The sequence below is a fragment of the Cyprinus carpio genome, chromosome B4 (assembly GCF_018340385.1).
Source record: "Cyprinus carpio isolate SPL01 chromosome B4, ASM1834038v1, whole genome shotgun sequence".
NCBI lineage: Eukaryota > Metazoa > Chordata > Actinopteri > Cypriniformes > Cyprinidae > Cyprinus > Cyprinus carpio.
Genome location: NC_056600.1, coordinates 26,743,802 through 26,766,330, shown reverse-complemented (window position 1 = coordinate 26,766,330; position 22,529 = coordinate 26,743,802). Strand labels below are relative to the sequence as shown.

General features: G+C 38.3%; 2 long non-coding RNA genes across 2 annotated transcripts; both read left to right on the top strand.

Annotated features, from left to right (window-relative positions):
- The first annotated feature begins 1,112 nt into the window (after window positions 1-1,112).
- LOC109046605 lies at window positions 1,113-4,815 on the top strand. The gene is made up of 6 exons (XR_006154667.1): window positions 1,113-1,342; window positions 1,905-1,981; window positions 2,196-2,538; window positions 3,489-3,737; window positions 3,892-4,243; window positions 4,573-4,815. It is a non-coding gene; the product is annotated as an uncharacterized LOC109046605 (long non-coding RNA).
- Window positions 4,816-5,239: 424 nt separating this feature from the next.
- LOC122137179 lies at window positions 5,240-5,820 on the top strand. Its single transcript, XR_006154673.1, has 3 exons — window positions 5,240-5,486; window positions 5,561-5,645; window positions 5,780-5,820. It is a non-coding gene; the product is annotated as an uncharacterized LOC122137179 (long non-coding RNA).
- Window positions 5,821-22,529: the final 16,709 nt, after the last annotated feature.

Below are 22,529 nucleotides of genomic sequence, written 5' to 3'. Positions count from 1 at the left end.
TGTTTTGGTGGGGTTCCCCTGGTAAAATTTGCATTCCAGGTGCTAAATATTACGTTACTGGGGTCATTTCAACCCACGGACATGAAAAGCAACCCATGGCAACAGTGTTAAAGTGGCCCAATTCCGTGGAAAAACCGCAGACTTGGCAACACTGCCCTCAACTTCTGTATTATGAGAGGGGGAAGGGAACCCGTGTGCCTGTGCCCCACCCTCTGCTGGAGTCTTTCAGTACTGCATCATAACAGACTACAGGACCCAATGACATATTAACTATGAAATAGCAACTAAAATTATATTTTCCCTTAATAGTTATATCTGTTACAAGTACAGGTAAGTGCACACTGTAAAATAAAGTGCAACCGAAAAAACTACAACGATTGCTTTGATAACTGTTATTGCCTCTAAACTAACTTCGTGCAACTGGCAATAAAAATGTGCTTCATCTTTTTGACCACCAGATGACAGAAAAGTGAAAGGAAGTGCAGAAAATGTTTGAGTAATGAATTCCAGTTCTCATGTTTTTGGGAGTTATTCAGTAGATCTGTTAGTGATTCTGAAGAGCATTATTTGTTACATGTCTTGTGTTTTATTGACTCATATTTTGAAGTACTGTTCCTATGTTCTGTCTTGCTGTGTTTAGTTCCCCCATTAGTCTTGTTACCCTGTGTATTTACACCCCTGTGTTTCAGTGTTTGTTTGCTGGTCGTTGTTTTGCTTGTGAATTTTTGTGTGTTTTTTTGCTTTGTCTGGATTTCTCTGCCTTTTTTTTTTTTTTTTTTGTTTAGATTCTTTTATCATTTTTGTTAATAAATTGTGCTGCATTTAGATCCTCACCTCTTTCTTGCCTCAAGCGTGACATTAATACTATCTGCTGTCAGTCTGGTGTGTAAGTTCTTGTGTTGTCTGTCAGAAACTGGCACTGAGTCACTTAAACACCATGTATTTGCTCATGTTTCTGATTGTGTAAATATAGTTGTGTAGCATCATTGCTTAATAAGTTAAACAAGAGTTTGTGTCAAAAAGATGATCTTGAACCAAAGAGCTGTAAACCTTTATCTATTAAAAAATCTTGATGTCCTGCAGCCATGATGGGTATCTTTACAAAGCAATCACGTTTCACATATTCTCTCACAAAGATTTAACAAAAGTGAATTCTAAAACTTATTTGTCTGGATCTGGAGACTTTTCTAGTTGCTCTTGTGTAGTTTAGATGGTGTCATGCATATACAGGAAGAGGATTTTTTCACTGCAGATTCATTTGTGAAAACTGTCACTGACACATTAAGCTGCTGATATTTCTGTCATTTGGGTGTCGACGCTGAGACATTCACACTGCAGCACGGTAAGACCATTTTTACCATTATTTAACATAAGGTAAAATAATTCTGTAGGGCTACAACATATATTTGTAAAAATGTGGTGATGAGTTGAAGATATGTTGTAGATCCATACCCTGATAGCACACGTACATCACGGAGACGTCTATTTGACGTCTGCGTTTACATCTGCAAGACGTGTTTTTTTAGAGTGTTTGCTCATCTGCAGTATGTCTATTAGACGTTTCCTAGCAGATGTTACATTGATGTTATAAAAATGTCTTTAAGATGTTTATGATGTAGAATGCATTTAATACTGACAAGACGTCTATCAGAGATTTGTTCACAGCAGGTGCTTTCCAGATGAAGCGATCTTTAACAGACATCTTGCAGATGTACCTGTGCTATCTGAGTATGTAAACATTGTGTGAAGCTCTTTACATGAGGCCTAACATGAGAAACCTCCTCAGCGTGTCAAGCCTTCACTGAGCACTGAATTATTCAGAAATCATCACGACTTCTATCGATTATCAAGACAATAGAGTTTGAGATGTATATAGACGATGCTCATAATGTCATATCTGTTAGTTTTATGATTGCAGAAATCACTATGGCGACATCACTCATGACGTCACTTCCTCTGATGTTCTTGATCATGACTGCGGGTGAGTCTTCAGCTACAGTCACTATACAGACACTTTAACACTCTTTGAAAAGGTGATCGAGCGCTTCACACTTTGTAGCTTTTATACTGACATGAGTGTTTTGCTGTCAGCTAACAAATAAAAATGGTCAAAATAAAAAGATACTTTTTGTGCATTGGTTCAAAAACACCTGAAACACCACCTCATTTTCTCATATCTGTGTTTGGTGTTTCAGGGGTTGATGGTCAGCAGGATTGGGGAGTGAATTACAGCCCTTCATATGTTTGTGCATTAAACGGATCAACAGTGAAAATATCCTGTGTTTTAAACTATCCACATGATCTTGAGGTCAGAACAGTCTTCTGGACCAAACCTACTGTAACTGATGGAGATCCACCGAACCTGTGTTTAGACTCAGAAAACCAGAGGAAGAGTTCAGTGTGACAGAGAAAATAATAACACTTACAGTATCACTCTGACAGATGTAACAGAAGCTGATAAACACATCTACTACTGCAGATTCACTACAAACAGAGGGACATGGACGGGGATTCCTGGAGCTCATCTGGACGTCACCGGTAGTGACCTCTTAGAACACACACACACACACACACACACACACACCCATACACACACACACACACACACACACACACACACACACACACACACACGCACGCACACACACACGCACGCACACACACACACACACACACGCACGCACACACACACACACACACACACACACATCAAGCACTTTATTATAACTGCATCTGTCTTATGACATTCTTTCTTTTTCTGAACACAAAAAGAGAAATGTCATAAAATGTTCTGATTGGTTGTTCATATAATGACTGTAAATTGTGACCTTCTTAATGCTTTAACAAAAAATGTGTTTTAAAATAATGTGACTTGACTTACATTCCAGGTGTTCAGGTGTCATTGCACATATGCAGATCATTTAGAGAATCCACTTGGAATATACAACATGAGTTGCATGAGTGTTTTTGAATGGTTTTGCATCTTGTTTTTAAAGCCTGAAGAAGGTTACCATTCACATTTCATTTCATCTTAACTGAATATTGACTTGCATTATGTTACAGCTGTACATTATTGTTATATGATATTATGTTGTTACCAGAAGAGATTAGTTTTTGTCTTCTGTCTTGACAGTCACATGTGATTGAAAGATATTAAAGGAAGAGATTAAAGGAAGTAATGCTAGATTATTTGTTACTAGTTTCATTGAAACATGCATTGGCTGTAAAGCTTTTGAAATTATTTTGTGTTGTGAAAAGTGCAATGCATGTAAACACGAATTGAACTGCTATTGAATGGATAATCTCAAGCAGAACATTTTTAACAATGTGTTCTGAAAAAGAAAGAGGCCACATGACTTTAGAACAACAGCAGAGTGATAAATAATGAATGAATGTATTTATTTATTTTTTGAATAAAGTTTTTGGGTGAACTATCACTTTAAGATGATGATGAAATAGAGAAAGAGTTTTGGTTGTTGTTCTGTCAGATCTGCAGGTGGAGACACAGCAGAGTGTGAAAGAGGGAGATTCAGTCACTCTGACATGTAAAAGCAGCTGCTCTCTGCCTCAAAAAACATTCATCTGGTTCAGAAACACACAGAGATTAACTACAGGAATCATCACAGAGAATCAGCTTCAGCTGGAGTCAGTCAGTCGTCAAGAGACAAGAAACTATCAGTGTGCTGTTTCAGGATATGAACATCTGATCTCTCCACATGTTAATCTTAAAGTAGAATGTGAGTACAAAATGATTCATTTACGTTAGTGAAATATTTCACACTGTAGTTATTTCACACCAAGTTCAACATCAGATGAATTCTAAAAGAAATGAAAGATTCATGTGTTTGAAAGACAAAATAATATTTGTCTTTACTGTGTTTGGTGTTTCAGGGGGTGATGGTCAGCAGGATTGGGGAGTGAATTACAGCACTTCATATGTTTGTGCATTAAAGGGATCAACAGTGAAAATATCCTGTGTTTTTAAACTATCCACATGATCTTGAGGTCAGAACAGTCTTCTGGACCAAACCTGCTGTACCTGATGGAGATCCACCAAACCTGTGTTTAGTTCCACAAAAGAGAGGAAGAGTTCAGTGTGACAGTAAACGTAAAAAAGACACTTACAGTATCACTCTGACAAATGTAACAGAAGCTGATAAACACATCTACTACTGCAGATTCATTACAAACCTTCAGAGTGGAAAATGGACGGGGATTCCTGGAGCTCAGCTGGACGTCACAGGTAGAGTTAGTGAACTATCAGAAGAACATCACATACATAAACACACACATTATGCAGCGGTCACCTGTTATTCCTGTAGCTCTAACAGTAGAGCACGGTGCTAGTTATGCTAAAGTTATGGGTTCAGTTCTCAGGAAATACATGAACTGATAGAATATTTACCTTGAATCAATGTAAGTCACTTTGGATAAAAGCATCTGCTAAATGCATAAATGTAAATGCTTCATTCATCACTAGTTTCATCACCTTAAAGTTTCAGCTGTTATAATATTCAATTATGTTTTTATTAATCTAATAGTGAATCAGTGTTGTTGTTGTTGTTCTGTCAGACCTGCAGGTGGAGACACAGCAGAGTGTGAAAGAGAGAGAATCAGTCACTCTGACATGTAACAGCAGCTGCTCTCTGCCTCAAAAAACATTCATCTGGTTCAGAAACACACAGAGATTAAATACAAGAACCGTGAAAGAGAATCAGCTTCAGCTGCAGTCAGTCAGTCGTCAAGATGGAGGAAACTATCAGTGTGCTGTTTCAGGATATGAACATCTGATCTCTCCACCTGTTTATCTTAATATTGAATGTGAGTAATAACTAATTAATTAACATTAGTGAAATATTTCACATTTTATTTTCAGAGATTTTTAGAATTTAATTAATTAAGAATTAATAAATTCAGCCCAATCATACAGAATGCATGGCATTTTTCTTTATTAGACTAATAAGGTCAAATGAATGTGATTTATGAATCTGTGTTTAGATACCATCTTTTTGAATTGTGGGTTGATAAATCAGTACATATAATATTGTTTTATTTACTGTTAATCTGTTCAGATGTAGATTTTAACCTTTCTGATCATCACTCATAAAATCTCTTTCAGTTTCAGCTTGCAGAGACACTTCAGTAATTGTTAACAATGATAAGGGAAGGTCGTGAGATAAATAACACAATTATTGTCATGATTTTGGCATAAATAAAATAATTATGTTCATATGCGTCTCAGTGTCCATCAGTCCATCTGGTGTAATAGTGGAGGGAGATTCAGTGACTCTGAGCTGCAGCAGTGATTCAAACCCTCCTGCTCTGATCTTCAGCTGGTTTAAGGAGAAAACAAAGCTCAGCTGTTGGATCTAGACAGAGTTTCAGTATCTCCAGCTTTAACTCCAGTCACAGTGGACGCTTCTATTGTGAGGCTCAGAATAAACATGGATCTCAGAGATCAGAGTCTGTTTCAGTCACTGTTAAAGGTATTTTCTATAAACGCTCTTTCAGTTTTATCCGTCTCTAGTGTGAAATAATCTTCATGAACATCTTGTTTCAGGGACTCAGGGAGCTGCTCTGCAAACAGTTACTGGGATTGTGGCAGGATTGATCTTCATCATCATCATCATCATTGTGTTTATTAAGTAAGTTCCTGCATTACAATGTAATTTTAAAATTCAAGTTAACACAAATGCAGAATTTCCTAAACTTATTGTAAAATATTAAATATTAGTAAATTACTGTTCAGTACTTTTTTAACAAAACGTTTTTTTTCCAGGAAGAAGAAGAGAGATGGTGGAGCTGAAGTAGTCAGACAAAATCAGGCAAGTTTCAGGATCAGCACGATCATGATATAGAAAGCAAATTTTAGCATATATAAAAGTTAAGACTAACAAGATATTTGACATGATGTTTTAGATTGATCTGCTGATATCTGTGTGATTATGTTATTTTTTTAAAACAGCAGGAGGATCCTGTTGGCAGATCTGCAGAAACGTCTCCGATCAATAATGTTCCAGTGCATTCAGTAGTATCAACCAATCAGAGGGATGATCTGTATGCCAACATTAAAAAGAAGGAACCCAAACCCAAAGACTCTGGAGATGTTGAAGATGTTCAGTATGCCAGTGTCAATCACATGAGCAAGACTGAAGAGACCACTGAGATGCAACAGCCGTCTGATGCCAACAGGTGAGAAATGATTCATCTGAACCCAAATGAAACATATTTGATGCTTAATCAGATCTCTCATTGTTTTGGGTTGAGATGATGGATTGTCATCTGCTGGTGGGACTTTCTGAAGTGCCACATTAACATATTCATTTAATTTCATCACCCAGAGCTTGAGGATGTGATCTACAGCTCAGTGAAATGAAGAACATGTGGTCCTATTGATGCTCATGGGAGACCTGGTTTTGAGTCCATCCCAGGTCATGTTCCAGTTCCCTCTCCTCTTGATTCCACCCATTTACTCATCTATGGGACTGTTCTGCTGTTTAGACATTAATGGCTTTCAGTTTAAACTCCACTCATTGTTATGATCTTGGTTGATTGTGAATATCACAAGCACTCAACTCACGGCCTTCACTCTATACTCACACATGAACACCACCATTAGGCCTATGAACACCACTTTAGGCCTTTTAGCTCTCGCTTTGTACAGTCAATGTAAAACAGATATTTTCTCTGTTCATACTGTGTGATTTTATTGTGAAATTCATTACATTTTAACATTGTCAGAAAGTTTTTATTTTTTATGGCATCATTGACAAATTAGCACATTTTACGCCAAATTCTCATTACTGTAATGTGCCAGGTGTTGTATTTTTCATGATTTTCATTACTGTAATAAATACTGTAATCTTTTGCAATGATTTTGTTCAATTTAGAGCTACACTTTGTTTAAAATGTACAAAATTTAAATAATGAGCAAGTACATTATAAAAACATCTGTTTTACCTAGCCTTAAATCACTGTGCTAAGTCCATGATACTTATTTATATTTTAGAGCTGTCATAAATAAACTAGGTTAACAAAACCATGCTATGCTGATAACAATGCCAATATCTAAACCAATTACTACTTGCGTTTGTATTTGCCTATAAATAGCTTAGCCAAGTTATAATCATTTCCAGCTACCTGCTCATAAGACATTTTTCAGATTTATGACTTTTGTTATTGGAAGTTTTGATGTCGTTAGTGACGTTCACATAGTCAGTCACCTATAACTGTAAGTGTTGTAATACGCCTCTGCTTCATATAGCTTTTTTTAGACTGATGCTGAGAAACTTTTTGGCTGGGTAGAATCTGCAATCTCTGACCCCATTCGTTTGCTGGCTTCCATGGTTGCGATACGCTGTGTTTTCCACTAACTGGCAACCCGGAGTGTTGAAATACCATTGAGTAAACTGGCAGTGTTGATTAAACAGAAAAAAAAAAGACAGAAAACTAGTGTTGCCAAGTCTGCGGTTTTTCCACAGAATTGGGCTAGTGTTATACTGCTGCTTGTGAATCCTCAGCATTTTATGAGAAAAAAATCAAATGTCGATGGAAAATGCTCTGGTTACTAACGTAACCTTGGTTCCCTGAAATAACGGACACGAGCATTGCATTTTTACCACGCTTGGAGAAAAACTGATTTTTTGTTAATGTTTTGTGTAGTTACATGAATAGATGGCATCAGGATGCATTGTTTGGGTGGGGGCCCTAGTGCTTGGGAAAGGGATAGTTCTTGGCAGTCTGATTGGGCGCTGCTGGAGCTCAAGCTTTGGCTTGGACTGAGGTGAAGCAGGTGATGGAGCAGGATTTGCAGGCTGTAGAGTCGGCTTGAAACAGTAATTGAGCTTTTAGACAGGAAGTGGTGCATAGCTTACAATGAAATCTGTGTTGCAGTGGAGTTCTCTGTGAAACCATCCACAGCGGGGCCAAAACCAGTCCGGTGGGGGAAGACTGGGGAGCTCGACAGAAAAGAAAAAAGGTGTCCTTGACCTCATGCACCACCAAATTGGCCATCATCTTGTTGATCACCTGGATGATAGTTTTTGGAGGATGTAGAGCCAGGTCAGTCACGCTGCACAGATCCTTAAAAGCAGCAGGTTCAGGCCTGGCTTGTCCATGGCACAAAGTATTTTCGGCCTGGAAATCCTGGAGCACCATCATAGTATGGAGTACCGAGCAAGGTTGTCTAGCCGTGGAATATGTTTCTTACTCCGTGGCTCCTGGTAGGGGAGAAGCATGAGAATACAGGTGGTAGGACCGCTTTCATGCGAGCGAGCGTAGCGAGGCGAGACTCATGCTCTCCCAATGGCAGTCCATGTCCCTTGAGCACTGTCTCTGCGTGAGGTTGGCACAGGTCAAGTGACACACAATGACCAATGACGCTGCAAATCATGCACATAAGAACGTTTACCCATGGTTTAGGAATGTACAGTGTGAAACAGAAGCCCTGTTGTGTATGAACAAGGTTTTATTTTTATCATGAAAGTTGAGACTTATTTGCATAGAAAGAGGAAATGCTGTAATTCATAACCCCCAGCTTAACACGTCTGTTTAGTCTTCAAACTTACCATTTACACTTTGTATTATTGTGGAGAGATATTGTGTGAAAGGTGTGTGAGTGTTTGAAATGTAGTGGTGTGAAAGAGAAAGGGACGAAACTGATAGCTTTTGGGAAAAAAAATGTTTGTTGCTTGGGTCGGTTCTATTACCATGTTATACCAAACGACCTCAGTGGACCTTAATATCCATTTGTGCTCTGTCTGCTTTTTAACCCATGCCAAGTGCACGCAACACACACACACACAACCCACACACCCACACACCACACAACCACACACACACACACACACACACCACACCACCCACACACACACACAACACATGCACACGAACAGTGTGCGATCCATTTAGGCTGCAGCGAGGTTGGGGTTCATGCCCCTTCTCAGGGCACTCCATCCCCCCACCTACAATTCCTGCCGACCCGAGACTCAAACTCGCAACCCGGAATGCAAGTCCAACACTCTAACCGTTAGGCACGACTTTCCAGTGGACAGGGAGATTCAGTGACTCTGATCTGCGCAGTGATTTCAACCCGCCTGCTCTGATCTTCTATGGTTTAAGGAGAAATCAGCTCACTGTTGGATCTTGACCGTAGTTTCATGTTATCTCCAGCTTACGCCAGTCACAGTGGACTCTTTCGTTTGTGAGCTCAGAATAAAAAAAAAAAACATGGATCCTCAGAATCAGAGTCCTGTTTCAGTCACTGTTACAGGTTTTTCTGTAACCACTCTTTCCGTTTTTATTCTCTCTCTAGTTGTGAAATAATCTCCAGAACATCGTGTTTCAGGACCAAGAGCGCTCTACAAACGGTTTTTTACTGGGATTGTGGCAGGATTGGATCATCATCATCATCTCACCCACGGGTTCATCAGGGTGAGTGGCAGTTTGTCTGGACACTAAATTAATGTTTTTCAGTAAATCTGAAAATCTTTTAAACATAAATAATTTAAACTCTACAAACTTAATCTTATTTTCTAGAAAAAATGACTTGTCTTGCCTTTTAAGTATTTATTATTTATTTATGGTTTGTAAACATTTTAATAGTTTTCCTCCTGTGTTCAGTAAGAAGAGGCAGCGAGAAGTGGAACTGAAGATGTGAATCAAAGCAGGCACACACTACACCTCCATCTTCATCTGCAATATTTGATGATATTGTGCACTGAGCTAGAAATAAAAGACAATCTTTCTCTTAGACGGCTGAACTCGATTGATGATACAGACCACTCTGGATCCCGTGTCCAGACATCTGCTGACATTTACGCACGATCAAGTCAGTAAATATCTCACAACACTTTTTACTCTCCACTTCAGAGCAGATCCATATAACACAGACGTCTGTTTTCATCTTTCTCTCACTTCTGCTGACCTCCAGAGCTCCGATGACACCTACAGCACGGCTCCCTCGATCTTCAGTCCGAATCTCTGATATAGACTCTAGCAGTAACGTCATCCAATCCACATTCAAACGCTCACTCCATTATTACGCTCAGATGGAATACGAATGCTCCCCAGAAACTCATACATACCATTTTTTTGATTCTTTTAATCAGTATTTTCTTAAAACTTCTTGAAGTACCCGTGTATACTGTAATCGAACTTTATAACAGTTTTGCAGAAATGTTTTTTTATTCAGTCGTTTGCCTACAGTAAAAGGTACATTACACATTTCATTACACTTGTGCTGCACTCGCCCATAGCCCCTACCTTTTAACCTGTGTATTTCTGGTATTGAAAGTAACATCGCAATAATTAGTTCCAGTAAGCTCTCACTGGAGATTGAAGACGAATATGTTATCTCTTCAGCATCGTTTTCTGGTTAACTCTGGACAATCTGTACTGATTGTATTAAGAGTTTCTAGCTGCTCTTATATCTGAGTGGATTTGGTTTCTACTGTATCTTTTGATTGCAGTAGCCTAATAAAGTTTGACATCCAACCTAAAGCATTTCTCTCATATCATCCATGTTTTTCACATTCGTTATAGTATTATATAGTAGCAATATAAGACAGAGAACATAAGTGGTGATATGAATACTGAGAATTGACCTAAACAGTACATATTTTTGGGATCTGTTTCAAGTTGCTATCTACATATAATATTTTCTGGTTCATGATTATATTAATCAATAGTTTCCGCAATCCTACAGTTTATTCTAGTTTAATAGCATATAGAGGAAGAAAAGACACTTTACTGTACTCTTTATAACTGTATCTCTAGATAAGTTTTAGGAATCCTAAAGATGTTGCACTGTTTTAAAACACTGTAGATGTGTTACACTCCTCGTCTGTAGTGGTGTTTCTCATGAAAGACACCATGCGGAGTATTTTAAGTTTGCATGAGAATACATCTGTAAAATGCTTTTTTTACAGCATTTATAAGTGAGTTTCAAAAAAGCTGATATTCAATCTTAAGACAAAGGGATTCATTTTTACCTCCAGTGATCTGAATTTTTTGAGCAAAATAATCACATTTTCATAATTTGGTCATCATTTACTTCACCTTCCAAAGTATTAGTGGCCATATGTTTGTGAAGTTTGACATATCATTTTATACAAAGATTTAAAATACTGTATAGTGTTGTGTAATATTTGCTGTCATAAGCTTCATTGCTTCTGATCTTCATCGATGAATGATACAATAAACAGAGAAATAATGTATATACGAGTCTTTTTAGTAATTCAATAACTGGGAATAAAACATACTATCTCTGATCCTTCCCTGACCCTAACCTAACCCATTAAATTCTTTAATGTCTTCCAGTACTTTCTGAGTAAGTGACACTGTAAGTAGTCTCTCTGAAAAAGGAACACAGATAGTTTTTAAACATACAGACCACGAAACTTGTTGCGTTTTCCCTCAACTTCGCATACGAGTGTGTAAAAGAACATCCGTTTTTACAAATAACCAATAAATGCATACCAAGTTGCATATAACAGCATTGCATTCTTTTTATACACAAATTTACCATTTTACTTGCTGCTGACAAAACAAATAAAGAGATGAGCATCATTGGGCATACAAACACTATATCCATTCTGGACACACAATTAAACAATGGACCATTAGCTTTGCTCTGTATTTTGACAAAATAACTTGTATAAATAAGGAAAATGCAGAAATAAATCATATTACCTTTAAATCAAAATGAACGTAATTACTATACATGTACATCTGTACTCACATGTCATCTGTACTCAAATACGCTGTACTTAAAGTCATCTCAATCTCATAACATTTCAGTTATCACAATATACCACGTTTTCAATGTAATGAAGTCATAACAAGCTGGTGCTAAATTTATCCATTGGAGGATTCAGGCACGTGACCTATAAGGGTCATATGATGCATTTATTTTTTTATTTTTTTGATGCAATATCAATTATTCTTTCTTTTTGGAGTGTACAAGCTCTGGTGGCATTAGAATCTGTAAAGTTCCAAAACTAAAATCCAATTCCAAGAGCTATTCTTTATAAAGTTAAGAGTCAAACCCATGCCACCTAAACGACTCGCCGCCACATTTCTACTTCACATGGTGGGTAAGATTTGCATAACACCGCCCAAATGTTCATGCAAGATGTTGTTCCATTCAATTGGCATGAAGTTGTGCGAGACGTGAATTTAAATTGTCTTTATTTACAGATTTATATGATGTCACACTTGTCCCTGTGTGAAGACGTTGAGCGGCGCAATCCTGAGTGAAATGTTCCAAAGTGATGTTAAACCTCCAGTTTCCCCCTGCTCAGGAGTAGGTAGCACTGAACCTGTGGTAGGGACCAAGTCATTCGGACACAGTTCATGCCGGACTTCACTTCTCTAACGAGCTGATTATCTGATATGTGTTTAACAAATAGAGAAATGCAAAATATGTAGAGTTTGGGGGCGGCGCGACTGAAGGAGTACCGGCTGGGTATTGTCCATTGATATTCATATTATGTACCACTGCTGCAACAGAGCTTCTTTATAATGGGTTTTTAATTTTTTTTGTCTGTCGTGCTGGGGCCGGTCATCACAGTATAGTAAGGATGTAACTTCCATCACACTCTTGATGTATTCAGCCATCACAAGCACTGGATATCTGGCCAATCAGCGTAATACCTTTCTTTTCAGAATATGAGGCTTTGTAAAAATCCGTTTCCAACGGCTGGGCATAGCGATAAACAATAATGTCATATTTGGAAAATAATGTTTTTTAAAAACTTAAACCACTAAACCTATTCCATTACACCCCACTTCGAAATGTACAAGTTTTGACTGTTGAATTAAGGGTACAAACTTGGCACCACAGGTACAAACTGGTCTCTTAAGGTAAAATCACAAGGGTACCAATTATGCACCCTGTCCGAAGGGTACAACAAGCTGTACCCTTGAGGATCAGCCCCAGTGACAAGCCATTGTTCCCCTAAGGTACAAGTATGTACGTTATTTCTGAAGTGCAAATAACCAAAGAATGTGTCGTTTTATAGGCAACATCACATGACCCCTTTAACACACACGCAAACTACGATCCAAACCCTCAAATGAGAAATAAAAAGGTGAAAGAATAGCGTCACAGAAATATCTTTAACACATAATACTGTATTTTCCTCAAGAGTTGTTATGATCAACCCTTAAACTTGTACTATTTTAACAGTACAGTCATGAAAATGTGCTAACGATGAGCCTAGGCCAAACTAATTCATGTGCGAGACTCGAGTCTCATCCTTTTTTATAATTCAACTATAACAATTATGTAAACACGGTACATATCTCAAAACTCATTTGAGCATCAACTATTAGGTATTGAGGGACTTTACCTGAAAAAGGGGAAAAACATAGTATTTTAAACAGACAGACACAAACACCTTGTTGCATTTCGCCTTATCCCCAGGGTTCTCAGGTTTTAAACCAAAACCCGCCCAATCACTATTCAAACTAGCCCAAAATCTAGCTCCAATTGCGTTTTTGAGGGGGGACCCTGTTAAAACATCATGCTCAGGGAGAAAAGAAACGTGTTTGGGGTGTGGTTCCCCTGGTAAAATTTGCATTCCAGTGTTGCATATTAATTACGTTACTGTGAGTCATTTCAACCCACCTGACATGAAAAGCAAGCGCCATGGCAACAGTGGTTAAAGTGGGCCTACCATTCCACGGGAACACCGTCAGACTTGGCATACTACCCTGGCCCGCGTACGTCTGTATTAATGAGAGGGGGAAGGGAACCCGTGGTGCCCTGTGCTTTACCCCCCTCTGCTGTAGTCCTTCAGTCTTGCAGCATAACAGACTAACAAGACCCAATGAACATCGTAACTATGAAATAGCAACAAAATTATATTTTTTCTCTAATAGTTATATTCGTTACAATACTGGGTAAGTGCACACTGTAAAAAAAGTGCAACCAAAAAAACTACAACGATTGCTTTGATAACTGTTTATTGCTCTAAACTACTTCGTGCAACTGCAATAAATGTCTTCATCCTTTTTTGACACCAGATTGACAAAAAGTTGAAAGAGTGCAGAAAAGGTTTGAGTAATGAATCCCAGTTCTCGGAGTTTGGGAGTTATTCAGTAGATCTGTTAGTGATCTGAAGGCATTAATTGTTACTTCTTATGGTTTATTGACTCTTATTTTGAAGTATTGTTCCTAGGTTCTGTCGTCAAAGAAAGAAAAGACTGTGTTTAGTTCCCCCTTATCCTGTTACCCTGTGTAATTTACACCCCTGTGTTTCAGTCCTTTGTTTGCTGGTCGTGTTTTTGCTTGTGAATTTTTGTGTGTTGTGTGCGTGTCTGATTTCTTGCCTTTTTTTTTTTTTGCTTTGTTTTAGATTCTTTTATCATTTTGTGTTAATAAATTGTGCTGCATTTATATCCTCACCTCGTCCTTGCCTCAAGCGTGACCTAATATACTATCGCTGTCGTCCTTGTGTTAAGTGCTTGTGTTGTCTGTCATAACTGGCACTGGGGGAGTCACTTGAACACCATGTAATTTGCTCATGTTTCGATTGTGTAAATGTAGTTGCGTAGCCCTCACTTGCTTAATAAGTTAAACAAGAGTTTGTCAAAAGAGAGCTTGAACCTAAGAGCTGTAAACCTTTTCTATTAAAAATCTTGATGTCCTGCAGCAAATGATGGGGTATCTTTACAAAGCAATCACATTTCACTATTTCTCGTCACAAAGATTTAACAAAAGTGAATTCTAAAGCTTATTGTGTTTTGGACTGGAACCGTTTTCTAGAATTGCGCTTGTGCATTTGATGGGTCCATGCAGCTACAGGAAAAGATTTTTCACTGCATATCAGTTGTGAAAACTGTCACTGACACATTAAGCGCAGATTTTTCTGTCTTTGGGTGTCACACTAGAGACATTCACACTGCAAGCAGCGAGTAGACCATTTTTACCATTATTCTTAACATGAGTCAAATATTTCGTTAAGGGCTACAACTATATTGGTAAAAATGTGTGAGGATTGAGAGACATGTTGTAGATCCATACCCTGATAGCACACGTCATCATGGAGCCGTCTATTTGACGTCTGCATTTACCATCTGGGGCAGACGTGTTGTTTGGTGTTTCTCATCTGCAGTAATGTCTAATTAGACTTTCCTAGCAGATGTAAATTGATTTTAATAAAAATGTCTTTACGATGTTTTTATGTGAATCCATTTAATACTGACAAATGTCCTATCAGAGATTTGTTGCACAGCAGGTGCTTTCCAGAGAAGCATCTTTAACAGCAATCTTGCAGAACGTACCTGTGCTATCTGAGTATGTTAATTGGTGTGAAGCTCTTTACATGAAGGCCTGACTGAGAACCCTCCAGCGGGTCAGGCCTTCACTGAGCACGAATTGTATTCAGACAATCATCACTGACTTCTATCGTATCAAGACAATAAGTTTGAGATGGTATATAGACGATCTCATAATGTCATATCTGTTATTTTATTATTGCAGAAATTCATAGGCGACATCACTCATTACGTCACTTCCTCTTATGTTTCGTGATCAGGAACTGCGGGTGAGTCGTAGCTACAAGTCACTATACAGACACTTTAACACTGCTTTGAAAAGGTGATCCAGCGCGTTTCACACTTTGTAGCTTTTATACTGACATAAGTGTTTTAGCCTGTCATCTAACAAATAAAAATGGTCAAAATAAAAAGATACTTGTTGTGCACTGGTTTCAAAACACTGAAACAACACCTCATTTTCCTCATTCTGTGTTTGGTGTTTCCGGGGTTTGATGGTCAGCAGGATTGGAGTGGAAATACAGGCCCTTCATATGTTTGTGCATTAAACGGATCCACAGTGAAATATCCTGTGTTTTAAACTATCCACTGATCATGAGGTCAGAACAGTCTCTGACGCAAACCTACTGTACCTGATGGTAGTCCACCAACCTGTGGTTAGACTCAGCAAACAGAGAAGAGTTCATGTGACAAAAAATAATAACACTTACAGTATCACTCTGACAGATGTAACAGAAGTGATAAACACCATCTACTACTGCATATTTTACTACAAACAGAGGAACATGGACGGGGATTCCTGGAGCCTCATCTGACGTCACCGTGAGTGAAACTCTCAGAAAACACACCAACCAAACACACACACAGCACACACACACCAAAGCGGGACCAACGCACTCACGTCTCACCGACACACACATACCACACACACCACACACACACACACACACACACACACAATCACGCACTTTCTTATAACTAACTGCATCTGTCGTATGCATTCTTTCTTTTCTGAAGCACAAACAGAGAATGTCTAAATTGTTCTGATTGTTGTCATATAATGACTGGTAACTTGGAAGCCTTCTTAAGCTTAACAAAAATGTGTTTTAAAATATGTACTTGACTTACATCCAGTGTTCAGGTCATTGCACATATGCAATCATTGTAGATAATCCACTTGGATATAAACATGAGTTGCATAGTGTTTTTTTTGAATGGTTTTTGCAATCGTGTTTTTGTTAAGCCTGAGAAGGTTACCATTCACATTTCAAATTTCATCTTAACTGACTCTTGACTGGCATTATGTGTACAGCTGTACATTATTGTTATTGATATTATGTTTGTGACCAGAAGAGATTAGTTTTTGTCTCGTCTTGACAGTCACATGTGATTGAAGATATTAAAGGAAGAGATTAAGGAAGTAATGCTACTTATTTATTACTATGTTTCATTGAAACAATGCATTGGCTGTAAAGCTTTGAAAAAAAAAAAATTAGTTTGTGTTGTGAAAAGTGCAATGCTTAAACCGAAGGAACTGCTATTAAATGGATAATCCTCAAGCAGGAACAGTTTTAACAATGTGTTCTGGCAAACGAAAGAGGCCACATGACTTTAGACACAGCAGGTATAAATATTAATAATGTATTTATTTATTTTTTGATAAAGTTTTTTGGATGTGAACTAAATCACTTTAATGATGATGAAATGAGAAAGAGTTTTTGGTTGTGTGTTTACTGGTCAGATCTGCAGGGGGAGACACAGCAGAGTGGTGAAATTTGGATATTCAGTCACTCTGACATGTAAAAGCAGCTGCTCTCTGCCTCAAAACATTCATCTGGTTTCAGAAACCACAGTATTTACTACAGGAATCACCACAGAGAATCAGCTTCAGCTGGAGTCAGTCAGTCGTCAGAGGACAAGAACTATCAGTGTGCTGTTAGATATGAACGTCTGACTCTCCACCTGTTAATCGTAAAGTAGAATGTGAGTACAAAATGACTCATTCTTGTGAAATTTTTCACAACTGTAGTTATTTTCACACCAAGTTCAACATCAATGAAATCTAAAGAAATGAAAGATCATCGTGTTTTGAAAGACAAATAATCTGTGTCTTTACGCTGTGTTTTGGTGTTATCAGGGTGTGTTGTCAAGCAGGATTGGGGAGTGAATTACAGCACTCCATATGTTTTGTTGCTTAAAAGGGCTCAACATGAAAATAGCCTGTGTTTTAACTATCCCACATGATCGTTGAGGTCAGAACAGTCTTTCTGGACAAACTGCTGTATCCTGATAGAGATCCATCCAAACCTGTGTTTAGTTTCCACAAAAGAAAGGAAGAGTTCAGTGTGACATAAACGTAAAAGCACTTACATTATCACTCTACAAATGTACAGAATCTGATAAACACATCTCTACTGCAGATCTTACAAACAACTGATAGTGGAAAATGGACTGGGATTCCTGGAGCTCAGCTTGGACGTCACAGGTAGAGTTTAGTGAACTATCGAAGAACATCACATACAAACAACCCATTATGCAGCGGTCACCTGTTATTCCTGGTAGCTCTAACAGTAGAGCAGCACGGTGCATAGTAGTTTCTCGGAAATACCTTGAACTGATATAATATTTACCTTAATCATGTAAGTCACTGTTGATAAAACATCTGCTAAAATGGCAAAATGTAATGCTTCATTCATCACTATTTTCATCACCTTAAAGTTTCAGCTGTTAAATATTCAATTATGTTTTTATTAACTAATATTGAATCAGTGGTTGTTGTTTGTTGTTTCTGTCAGACCTGCGTTGAGACACACGAGTGTGAAAGAGAGAGAATCAGTCACTCTGACTGTAACAGCAGCTGCTCTCTGCCTCAAAAAACATTCATCTGGTTCCTAACACACAGAGATTAAATACAAGAACCTTGAAAGAGAATGCAGCTTCAGCTGCATCATCATTCGTCAAGATGGAGGCAACTACTCAGTGTGCTGTTTCAGGATATGAACCTTCGATCTCTCCACCTTTTTGTCTTAATATTGATGTGATAGATAACTAATAATTAACATTAGTGAATAGTTCACATTTTATTTTCAAGATTTTTTTAGAATTTAATTATTAAAATTAATAATTCAGCCCAATCATACGAATGCATGGCTTTTTCTTTATTAACTAATAAGTCAAAATGAATGTGATTTAGAATCTGGTTTTTTTAGATACCATCTTTTTGAATTGTGGGTTATAAATCAGACATATACTATTGGTTTTATTTACTGTTAATCTGTTTCAGGATGAGATTTTAACCTTTCTGATCATCAACTCCTAAAATCTCTTTCAGTTTCGCTTGCAGAGACACTTCAGTAATTGTTAACAATGATAAGGGAAGGTCGTGAGCTAAATAACACCACTAGTTGTATGCTTTAAATATATTTAAGCTAGATCCTCCACATAGCGTCTCTGTCCTCAGTCCCTATCGGTTTAATAAGTGGAGGGGACCTTCAGTACTCTGACCTGCATCAGTGATTCAAACCTCCGCCTCTGATCTTCAGCTTGTTTAGAGAAAACAAAGCTCATCTGTTGGATCTAGACAGAGTTTCAGTATCTCCAGCTTTAACATCCAGTCACAGTGGACTCTTTATTGTGAGGCCAGAATAAACATGGATCTCAGAGAGCAGAGTCGGGTTTCAGTCCACTGTTAAAGGGATTTTCTATAAACCTCTTTCAGTTTTTTTATCGTCTCTGTCTCCGTGGTGAAAATATCCATGAACATCTTGTATTCAGGGACTCCGGGACTGCTCTGCAAACAGTTACTGGATTCTGGGCAGGATTGATCCTCATCATCATCATCATCATTGTGTTTATTAATAAGTTCGCTGCATAACACTGTAATTTTAAAAATTCAAGTTACACAAATGCAGAATTTCATAACTTTTGTAAATATAAATATTAGTAAGATTTCTGTTCATATACTTTTTTCCACAACGTTTTTTTTTTTTCTCCCGGAAGAAGCAATAGATGGTGGAGCTTAGTATCAGACAAAAATCAGCAAGTTTCAGATCACAACACGATCATGATAAGAAAGCAATTTGAGCATATATAAAAGTTAAGACTAACAAGATATTGCATGATTTTTAGATTGATCTGCTGTATTCTGTGTGATTATTTTTTCGTTTTTAAAACAGCAGAGATCGTGTTGGCAGATCTGCCAGAAACGTCGTTGCCCGATCCAATAATGTTCCAGTTGCATTCAGTAGGTATCAGCCATCAGAGGGATACTGTATAGCCAACATTAAAATAAGGAACCCAAACCCAAGACTCTGGAATTTGAGCTGTTCAGTATGCCCCATGTCAATCACATGAGGCAAAGACGGAAGAGACCACGTGCAGATGCAACAGCCGTCTGATGCCACAGTGAGAAATTTCTCTGAACCCAAATGAAACATATTGATGCTTAATCGATCTCTCATTGTTTTGGGTTGAGATGATGGAGTGCATCTGCTGAGGGGACTTTCTGATTGCCACATTAACAATTCATTTATTCCTCCCCGAGCTGAGGATGTGATTTCTACACGCATTGAAATGAAGACAATGTGGTCCTATGATGCTAATTGGAGACTGGTTTGGAGTCCACCCAGTCATGTTTCCGCTCACCTCTCCTCTTGTTCCACCCATTTACTCATCCTATGGGACCTGTTTCGGCTGTTTAGACATTAATGGCTTCAGTTAAAACTCCACACATTGTTATGATCTTGGTTGATTGTGATACACAATCACACCACTGCCTTACTCCGATACTCACACATAACAACCACTGTTAGGCCTTTTAGCTCCGCTTGTACAGCAATGTAAAACGCTATTTTTCTCTGTTCATACTGTGGATTTTATTGTGAATTCATTACATTTAAACATTGTCAAAAGTTTTTTATTTTTTAATGCATCATTGACAATTGCACTTTTAACGCCAAATCCTCCAGTACTGTAATGTTGCCAGGTGTTGTATTTTTCATGATTTTCATTACTGAATAAATACTGTATCTTTTGCAATGATTTTGTTCATTTAAGAGCTCACTTGTTTAAAAGGTACAAAATTAAAATATGATGAATACATTATAAAAACTTCTGTTTTTACCATGCCTTAATCAACTGTGCTAAGTCCATGATAATTATTTATATTTTAGATCTGTCAGAAAAATAGGTTAACAAAACATGCTATCGATACAATGCCAATATCTAAACCAGTTTACTTTTGGTGTATTTGCCTATAAATAGCTTTAGCCAAGTTATACTCATTTCCGCTACCTGCTCATAAGACATTTTTCAGATTTGTATGACTTTTGTTATTGGAAGGTTTGATGTCGTTAGGGACGATCAATAGTCCAGTCACCTATAACTGTAAGTGTTGTAATCGCCTCTGCTCATAGCGCTGTTTTTAGACTGATGCTGAAACTTTTTTTGGCTGGGTATAATCTGCAATCTCTGACTCCCAGTCGTTTTGCTGGCTTCCATGGTTGCGATCCGCTGTGTTTCAAAAAACCTCACTGGCAACCCTGATGTTGAAATACATTGAGTAAACGGCAGTGTGGAGTAATCAGAAAAAAAAAAGACAGAAAACTAGTGTTGCAAGTCTGCGGTTTTTTCCCACCGAATTTGGGCTAGTGTTTATACTGCTGCTTGTAATCCTCAGCATTTTATGAGAAAAAAATCAAATGTCGTGGAAAATGCCGGTTACGGAACGTACCTTGGTTCCCTGAAATAACGGACAGGCATTGCATTTTTACCACGGCTTGGAGAAAAAACTGATTTGTTGATGTTTGTGTCGTTACATGAAATAGATGGCATCAGGATGCATTTTTTGGTGGGGGGCCCTAGTGCTTTGAAAGGGATAGTTCTTGTCAGTCTGAGGGCGCTGCTGTGATCAAGCTTTGGCTGACTGAGTGAACGGTAGATGGAGTCAATTTGCAGGCTGTAGAGTCGCTTTGTAAACGTAATTGAGTCTTTTTAGACAGGAAGTGTGATAGCTTACATGAATCTGTGTTTCGTGGAGTTCTCTGTGAAACCACCACAGCCGGGGCAAACAGTCCGTGTGAAGACTGTGGGATCCTGCAAAAGGTGTCCTTGACCTCATGCACGGCACCAAAGTGGCCATCAGCTTGTTGAGCCTGGATGATATTTTGGGAGATGTAAAGCCATGTCAGTCACGCTGCACAGATCCTTAAAGCAGCAGGTCAGCCTGGTCTTGTCCATGGCACCAAATATTCGGCCTGTAAATCCCTGAGCCCATCATGTATGCAGTACCGAGCAAGTTGTCTCTACCCGGTGGAAATATGTTTTTCTCTCCGTGGCTCCTGGAGGGGATAAGCATGAAATACGGTGGTAGGACCGCTTTCAATGCGAGCTAGCGTAGGCGAGGCAACTCATTCGTCCCATGAGGGCGTCCATGGCCTTGAGCATGTCTTCTGCGTGAGGTTGGCACAGTCAAGTGACCACAATGAACCTGAACGCTGACAAATATCACAAAGAACGTTTACCCATGGTTTATTGAATGTACAGGTGAAACAAGAAGCCTCTTTGTGTATGACAGGTTTTTTATTTTATCATGAAAGTGAGACTTATTTGCGCTAGAAAAGAAGGAAATGCTGTAATTCACCTACCCCCAGCTTAACACGTCTGTTTCGGCTTCAAACTACCATTTACACTTTGACTACTAGTGAAGAACGCTCCTGTGAACAAGGTATGAAGAGGTTTTGAAGTAATTGGGTTAAGAGAAGAAACTGATAGCTTTTTTGGGAAAATTTTGTGGCTGGGTCTTTCTATCCATGTTATACCAACGACTCAGTGTACTTATATCACAGGGGCCTAAGGACACAACACTTTAAGAAGCTTGGTAACTGTAGATCATACATGTAGATTATTACTATTATGATGAATATGATTTGGTAGCGGTCAAGGCTGGGCAATGTAAGAATCAAGTTAGTCATGTATTTTGACTTCTTTGTTGTTTTGAAAATAGATGCATGTGGCTTTCTCGGGTATTTAGATAGTAGGTAATCAGGACATGTTGCTGAATGAAGATAGCAAAACTGGCTAATTATGCTTACAATAACTTTTAGATCTAGTTTCCAAACCTTGTTTGTGGGGCCTATTACTGATATCTGAATGATTTCTGATCAGTAGACATCCCAAATCATCTGTACACAAACCTAGATACAAACCACAGAACGTCCTCAGGGTCCCATCCCAGGCCATCTGGGTGT